We start from the raw sequence: 8,858 nt of genomic DNA, 5'->3' as shown, positions 1-8,858 counted from the left end.
GATCCCACTTTTATTTTTAAAACGAATATGTATGTGTGTAATATATATATATGTGTGTAATATATATTATACATATACAGTGACAAGTTTGGAAGCATGAGTTTAACAGTGAGATCAAAGGCTGTTTTTATAATTTTAGAACTTTTTCAAATTTTAAAATTTTGTTAATAATATAACAGTTTGTAATAACAAGAATAGTCATTTTAAACAAGGAGAGAAAGTCAATAAATTGGAAAAACTTAAGAGGCGAATGCAGGGAGCCTCTGAAGGGGGCCCCCACGTGGCCACAAGGCTGCATTTCCTCTAAGTGGGGCTCCTCGGCAGGAGGAAAGTGCGCACCACGTGCTCCAGGCTTCTGCGGGACTTGAGGGCAGGCAGCCACGGTCTTAACCTGCCCTTTGCCTTCTCGTCGTCGGCCCTGCTGAACCTACATCTTGGGGGTCACCTGATGCATTCTTCTTTGTATGTAAAAGTGGAATCTCCATAGGAACTGGTGTGTGTGTGTGTGGGGGGCGACACTTAAACTGATTTGGCAGGTCCCTTCCCTGCACCTTATTTATTTTTTCTCACTGATGTTGGCCCAGCTGTTTTCTGACACCCGCAGCTCTCAGGGCTTGCCCTGCCCCTCCAGTATGGGGCCAACAGACATTTACCCAAAGGCGATGTGCAGAGGGATCACAGATTAGTCAGGGAGCTCCTGCAAGGGTCCAAGCTCCAGCTGAGAAAAGGTCTGACCACATGTGGGGCGAGTGGGAACAGAAAGGAAGAACAGATTTGAGAGAGCTGTAAAGAATAAGCAGGAAGTGCTGGTAACCAACTTCATGTGGCGCTCACGTGAAGAACATGCCGGGGCAGTGCTAAGGTATGAGTCCGAATGGAGGGGGCCTCCACCTGTGACGAATAAAACTATCGGAAATGAGAGCGAGTTTTCAGGAATGCGATTTTCAAAAAATGCCACTTTTGATCTATGTCAGCACCATTTCTAGGTAGAAATGACCCAGCCTAGCAGATTCTCAGACCTACCTCATCAGAGTGAAGGCGATGGATTTCTGGATCCCTTCCCAGACCGACTAAATCAAAATTTCTAGGGATGGGTCCTGAGTATTGCGGCGAAAACTTTTTTAAAAGCAGGTCTATTTTTAATGAACTTCTAGTAGGGATTGGGGGTAGGGGTGGGGGGGGCTCTGAGGCACAGCCAAGTTTGGGAAATAATGAGGGGTTCAACCTTCCACCCATGCATTGCAAAGCCTCCCTGGTAGCTGGCCCTGCAGCCCCTATTTGCAAAAAGAACAAAGACAAGCCCCGCTCCCAGGGCTGATATTCAGGACCTCAACGGTCTTTCCACCATTTCCAGTTTTTTTTTTGTTTGTTTGTTTGTTTTGCCCAATCCGTCTACATCTGTGTCACAGCAGGCAGGAGAATGTTCACTCTCGTGCTTTCCTTGTTTTCTTTCCCCTTCTCTTAGCCACCCGGCGCCCCCATCTTCCCCAGGGAAGCTCACACTCTATCTCTTCACCAAAACTTTTCATCCCAATCAAGCCTGCAGCCAACTCTGCCTTGGCCAAGCTCATACATTTTAATATTGGTACCATTTATTTGACACTTGGAGAAAATGTTTCCATGAGGTAAGAGTGTCCTAACTCACCTCCTCGATCGTAAGTGTCTCGAGAGCAGGTGCTATATCTTATTCCTTTTTTCTCCCTACAGTGCCTGATACAGGGACGTTTACAGACCATAAAGTAATTACTTAGTGCAAATCTTAGCTGACTTTGAGATGTGGTGTGATGAACTGTGGTCTCAAGAATTCATCACTTTGCTCTGGTCAGAGAGTGACCCACCTACTGCCACCCCCACCTCCTTCACCCTCCTAGAAAAATCTAAGGTGGCTGGTCATTGAGCACCTGCAGCTCCCCCAGAAGGAGCCTGGGCAGGCTGGTGAACAGGAGTGGACATGGGCGACCGGGGAGGCCGGGAGCACCTGGCCAGACTGTTCGCATGTAGCGGCCACTGCTCCAGGAGCCCCCGACGGCGCTTCCTCGGGCAGCTACAGCAGCATGCACGAGCCTCCATTTTTCCGGCTGCTCCCTTAGGCCTGAGGTTTTCCCTTGGGACCGGGCACACAGCCCAAAGGTTTAGTCCCAGGCCTTTCCAAAAGGCTGCGGTAGTCATTGCCGGTGCTCAGTAAATATTTCCAGTTGGCTTCCCTCGAGGGACACGGCGGGACAGGGCTTCCTGGCCTCTTCCAGTTGCGTGCTGCCAGTGAGCCGTCATTTCCGGGCTGCGCATTTAATTACAGGTTGGGGCCCGCCAAAGATTTCCTTCTCGCTGCTGTGGTGGCCGCAATATTGGAGAAGGCGGCTGTTCTATTAGCCTGCATTGTGTAGTGAGGACACGTTCACTGGGCCCCTCAGCCAACCCCTGGTGAGCGTATTTGTGACAAGAGCATGAAACAGATCTTGGCCAACATAAGCCCCAGGATTGGGGGGTTGACTCTTACCGCAGCTTAGCCTGGCTGGTACCGAGGCTTGGTGGAAGTTGACCAGGCATGGGGACAGGGGCCCTCGGCTCCAGGTGGTATCTGTTCAAGCTTGACTTCTCACACAAGCCTTTCTCCACCCCGGGAAAATGGCTCCCACAGAGAACACTGACTGTAGCTCGTAGCACAGCCCCGCACTGGAGAATTGCCATTGGCTCTAGAATTCTCCCACCGGCTGGCTGGCCGCCAGGTCCCTTCTAGAATCCCCCAGGGAAAGCTGCCCTGGGGGGCTGGTTTTCAGGGCCGTGACTCTGAGGAGTGAGTGACCTTTTCGGCTTGTCTGCTAAGAGGCTCTGCAGGTCTATGGGATTGGCCGGCTGTGGACCAGCATCTCAGACATTCAACATCATGGCACCCAAGGACAGAGAAAAGGGAGAGTGTCTCCTGTGGGTCTGGTCACTCCCTGGGATGGCCCTCAGCAAGCCAGAAGTTGTGTTGAGTCGTCGTCATACTTTAGCGGGCCATGTAAATCTTGTAAACCCACTGTAACACTTCCACGCTCATCTGAATTTTATAAGAATGTTTTGACTTATGAACCACTGAAAAAAATTGATGAGTAGATGCTTCAAGACCGACCCCTCTCCTTCCTGCTCCTCTCCCCCATCCCTCTGGGCCTCCCTCCCGGGGGCGGTGGGCGCGTGCATCCGAGAAGCACAGCTTCAGCCAGCCTCAGGTGTTCCCGAGTGTCCAGCATGATGACACTCTCAGCCAACCTGGAGGGAAGCTCCTGATGTGGCTTTGGGGGCCATGTGGCAGATGCGTGGAGGAAGAAGTTTCTGTGCCCTGGCATCCATGATTGCCCTTCAGGATTTCTAGAGTCTTCCATGGCCTCAGTTATTCTGATATGCTGATGTCAAAACTTGCCTATACTGAGGGTGTCAGGGACTGACAACAGCTCAGAGAGTGACCCAAACCAGAGCCCCCGAATCTCCCCTGGGGCAGCTCTGGGCCTGGGCTCTCCAGGACAGAAACGAGGTCACCGAGTCAGTAAAGATGAAGATCACAGCAAAAGAATAGAGGTGGATCTTACTTCAAGGAAACTCCAAATGTGGAAAAATCCAGACATACGAAACAGGCATCAGAGTTTGTTCTTAGATCTATTTTTAAAATTCAATAACTGAAGTTACTGAATTTTCCCATAACTAAGTTTTCTGCAGCTTTTGAAAAGAGTGTTTTAGTTTCAAAAATTAGATTCCTCATCATGTACATTAGGGAACACGTACTGCGCAGAACATGGCCCGCCCAGCAATGACACGATTAATTATAATTGAAATAAGCGTATTACTCAGATTCTGACTCATATTTACAAGAAACTTTAAAAGTTTTATAAGGCTGACCCTTGAGTCATCAATTTTTGATGATCTTGTGACAAATACAATACTGCCTATGGCCTTCAGAGGGGAAGCAGGTCACATCAAAGACAAATCAGATGAAATTGGAATATTTTATAGGGACACTGAGTCCCTGCTAGCTCCGCTAGGGACAAAACCCACTCAGTAGAAATTAGTCAACAAGTCCACACAGAGTATCCACTGAGTCCTCAGCTTGATGACGGGCATGAAGAGTGAATAATCAAGGTGACCATATTTTCGAAACAAAACACCCAGGGTTTTTCAGTATAATGAAGGTTTTTATGTCACTTGCCGGTGCTAAGAGATAGTCTGGGAAACATCATTTGGAAGCCAAATATAGAAAAATCTGGGACAATTGATAAGTTCATCTGGATAAAAGAGAAAATCTAAAATTATAACTGTCCTAGGAGAACCAGCATGCAAGTTCATCTGTTCAACAAAAACTTCGGGGTTAACACCTGGTGTGGATGCGGTCGCTGCTGCAAGGAGCTCACTGTCTGGCAAGGTGGACACACAAGCTGACCGTGATGGGGGATGATGGGTGTGAAAACACCGTCTGGCAGAGCAAAGGCGAGCTGGGTCTTGCCTGGGGGTCAGGGGAGCCTTCTCAGAGCACGCAACTTAAACGGAACTGTGAAAGGTCAGCAGGAGTCTGCTAGGCAGACAAGGTGGGGCAAGGAACATTCCAGACAGAAACCAGAAAATGTGAAGCATAAGGGAGCAGGAGACTACGCACAGAGAAGGCGAGAAGTTCTGTATGGCTACAATGATGGCTGATCACGGGATGGGGTGAGTGGTGGAGACGAGCCTGAGGTCGGGCCGTACGGGGTCCTTCATGTTATGTTTATAATCGAGGTTCTACCATCTAAGTCAAAGGCTGTCAAATAATGTTAGCTATAAACCCCTTTCTTCACATGAAAACCTGAGAAGTTCGGTATAGAAATCAGATGAATGAGGGAGTGCTCTGTGGGACGTGGTGGCAGGGAGTTTCACAAGCACCTTGAGGGCCTGACGTCTTCCACATTTCCGCTGGAGGCCTCCGAAGAAGAATTTCCTCAGAGCACGCCTTGAAAACCATTGACTTAGGACCTGGAGAGTTACTGATGGGTTCTGAGCAGGAAGCACAAAATGAAACAGACATTTGGGAAGGTTACTCGTGAGGCTCTATGAGGAGTTGCTCTGAGAGGAGGGGGATGGGGGCCGAGAGGTATGCACTAAAGTCCAGGAAACCACAGTAAGGGGACAAATATGGGAGTCATGGCTGCCAAAAAGAGAGGGCCCGATAAACATGGCAGACCTGCAGTGTGGACCCTTTTGGGCTAGACCAGCGTCATAAACACTGAAGTCCAATTTGGAATCAGATCATTCCCAACTCCCATCCTCCCTGCCTGCCAAAAGGAAAAGTAAATCTTCTCTGGGACAAGATAACATCTTGCAGAGTCTCAAAGTAGTTCTACAAATTTTCAAATATAGATATCTCAGTATAATAAAATAGCCCAGAAATGTGTATATATATCTGTTTTTATGCCGTTACCATACTATTTTGATGTTTATAGTTTTGTCGTGTAGTTTGAAATTAGGGAGTGTGATACATCATTCTTTCTTTCTTGAGGTTCCTTGGCTCTTCAGGGCCTTTTGTGTTTCCATATAAATTTTAGGATTAGTTATTCTAGTTCTGAGAAGCCTATTGCTATTCTGTAGGAACTGCACCAAAACTGTATATTGCTTTGGATGGTAAGGACGTTTTAACAAGATTAATCCTTCAATCGACGAGCATGGTATTTCCTTCCATTTATTTGTATCCTCTTCAAAGACTTCAGTGTCTTTCTTACAGTTTTCAGGGTTCAGGTCTTTCACTGGTTTAAATTTGTTCCTAATTATTTTATGCTTTTTGATGTAACTGTAAATGGGGTTGTTTTACCTTCTCCTTCTGATAGTATCTTTTTTGTGTAGAGAAATGCAACAGATCTTTGTCTACTGATTTTGTATCCTGCAAATTAATTAGTGAATTCATTGATCAGTTCTGATCGTTTTCTCAGTGGAGTCTTTAGGGTATCCTATATGTAGTGTCATGTCATCTGCAAATAGCAGCTGTACTTCTTGTCTAATTTTGATGCCTTCGATTACTTGTTTTCTGCTGTGCCTAGGACTCCCAGTACCATGTGAAATATAAGTGGTGATTGTGGACGTACTTGTCTTGTTCGTGATCTTAGAGAAAATTTGGCTTTTCATGATTGAAGATATTAGCTGTGAGTTTGTCATATATAGCCTTTATTACGTTAAGGTATGTCCTCTATACTCACTTTGTTGAGAGTCATGAAAGGATGGTTTTTGTCAAAGATGTTGAGCTTTTTCTGAGATAAAATTTTTATCCTTCATTCTTTGATGTATCACATTGATTGGTTTTTGGATGTTGAACCAATCTTGTATTCCTTCCATAGATCTCACTTAGAGTATAATCCTATTATGCATTGTTGAATGCAGTGTGCCAATATTTTGTTGAGAAATGTGGCATGCATGTTCATCAAGAATATTGGCCTGTAGGTTTCTTTTTTTCTAAGATGTTTGTTTGGTGTCGTTTTGTAAAATGAGTTTGGAAGAGTTCCTCTTTCTTCAATTTTTTGAAATAGTTTAGGAAGGATAGGTATCAATTCTTTAAATGTTTGGTAGAATTCACCTGTGAAACCATTTGATTCTGGACTTTTATTTGTAGGGAGTTTTTTGATGACTGCTTCAATTTCATTGGTAGTAGTTGGTCTGTTTAGATTTTCTGTCTTCTTGTTTTAGTCTTAGAAGTTTACACGCTTCCAGAACTTGATCCATTTCTAATAGATTGTTGAATTTGTTGGCCTATAATTGTTCTAAATATTCATTAATGATTCGTTGTATTTCTGTTCTTCTTTGTTTCTTCTGCTTTTTCTATTCCGTTAAGTGTAAGGTTAGATTGTTTTTTAGACATTTCTTGTTTCCTGAGGTAAGGCTGTATTGCTATGAATTTCCTTCTTAGGACTGCTTTCCGTGTGTCCCGTAGATTTTGGGTCATTGTGTTTTCATTCGTCTCAAGGTATCTTTTGATGTCTTCTTTGATCTTGTTGTTAACCTATTCACTGTTTAGTAGCATCTTATTTAGCATCCATTTTGTGTGTGTGTGTGTGTTTTTTCTTGTATTGATTTCTAGTTTCAAACCATTGTAACTGGAGAAGATTCTTGACGTGATTTCAGTCTTCTTAAATTTATTGAGATTTTTTTTTTTTGTGGCCTAACATGTAGTCTTTTCTGGAAAATGTTCCATGTGTGTTTGATCAGAAGTATATTCTGCTGCTTTGGGTGAAATGCTCTAAAAATACCAATTAAGTCTATCTGGTCTAGTTTGTCACTGAATGCTGCTGTTTTCTAGTTGCTTTTCTGTCTGAAAGATCAGTCCACTGATGTCAATAGAGTGTTAAAGTCCCCCACTGTGAGCGTATTACGGTCGCTCTCTCCCGTATGTCGGTCAATAGTTGCTTCATTTAGGTTCTCCTGTGTTGGGTGCATCAGTGTTGATATGGGTTGTATCTTCTTCGAGTGATCCCGTTATCATTATGAAATGTCTTTTTTTTTTTTTTTGTCTCTTGTTGCCTTTGTTTGAATGTTTGTTTTGTCTGATGTAAATACTGCTACCCCTGCTGTCTCGTTTCCATTTTCATGAAATATCCTCTCCCATCCCTTGACTCGCGGTCTCCCATCCCTTGACGTGAGTCTCTGGTAGCGTGTCTTGTTTTCTTTTGCCAAGAATTATAATCCCCTTTTTTTTCTTTTTCCGCCCCAATTTAATTATTTTTAAAAATGACAGTTGACATTCAGTGTTCTTTTATATTCGTTTGGATGTACAACATAGTAGTTAGACATTTATAAAATTTATGCAACAATCCCCATGATTAGTCTGGCACCCAGCTGGCACAGTATGTAGTTGTTACAGTATTACTGAGCGTATTCTCTAACGTAGACTTTACATGTCCGCGATTACTTTGGAATTACCACTTTGTATTTCTTAATCCCTTCACCTTTTTCACCTGGACCCCCAATCCCCGCTCTTCTCTGGCAACCATCAGTTGGTTTTCTATGATCTCTGAGTCTGTTTCTGTTTTGTTCATTTATTTTGTTCTTTAGATCCAACATAGAATAAGTGAGTTCACATCTAGTTTTTGTCTTTCTCAGTCTGACTTATTTCATTTAGCATAATACTCTCTAGATCCGCTCATGGTGTCGCAAATGGTGAGATTTTGTCCTTTTTTATGGCCAAATAATATTCCATTGTATATATGTTCCACGTCATCTTTATCCAGTTGTTTATCCATTTCCACTGAGGCTGCTTTTATGTCTTGGCTGTTATAGATAGTGCTGCAGTGAACATAAAGGTGCATCTATCTTTTTGCATTTGTGTTTTGGATGTCTTTGGATAAATACCTAGAAGCAGAATTGCTTGGTCATAAGATAGTTCTATTTTCAATTGTTTAAGGAACTTCCAAACTATTTTCCTTAGTGGCTGCAGCAATTTACATTTCCAGCAACGGTGCATGAGAGTTCCCTTTTCTCTGCATCCTAGCCAACACTTGTTATTTGTTGATTTATAGATGATAGCCATTCTGACAGGCGTGAGATGATGTCTCATTGTGGTTTTAATTTGCATTTGTCTCACTGGTGACCTTGAGCATCTTTTCATATGTCTGTTAGCCATCCGTATGTCCTCTTTGGAGAAATGTCTGTTCAGGTCCTCTGCCCCTTTTTAAACTTGTTTGTTTTTCTGCTGTTAAATGGTATGTGTTCTTTATATATTTTGGGTATTAACCCCTTATTAGATGTGTCATTTGTGACTATCTTCTCCCAGTGGGCAGGTTGGCTTTCATTTCGTTGGTGGTTTCTTTGCTGTGTAGAGCTTTTTAGTCTGACGGAGTCCCTTTTGTTTTTTTTTGTTGCGTTTGCCCAAAGAG

The sequence above is a fragment of the Rousettus aegyptiacus genome, unplaced genomic scaffold (assembly GCF_014176215.1).
Source record: "Rousettus aegyptiacus isolate mRouAeg1 unplaced genomic scaffold, mRouAeg1.p scaffold_m13_p_13, whole genome shotgun sequence".
Taxonomy (NCBI): domain Eukaryota; kingdom Metazoa; phylum Chordata; class Mammalia; order Chiroptera; family Pteropodidae; genus Rousettus; species Rousettus aegyptiacus.
This window is presented reverse-complemented; position numbering follows the sequence as displayed.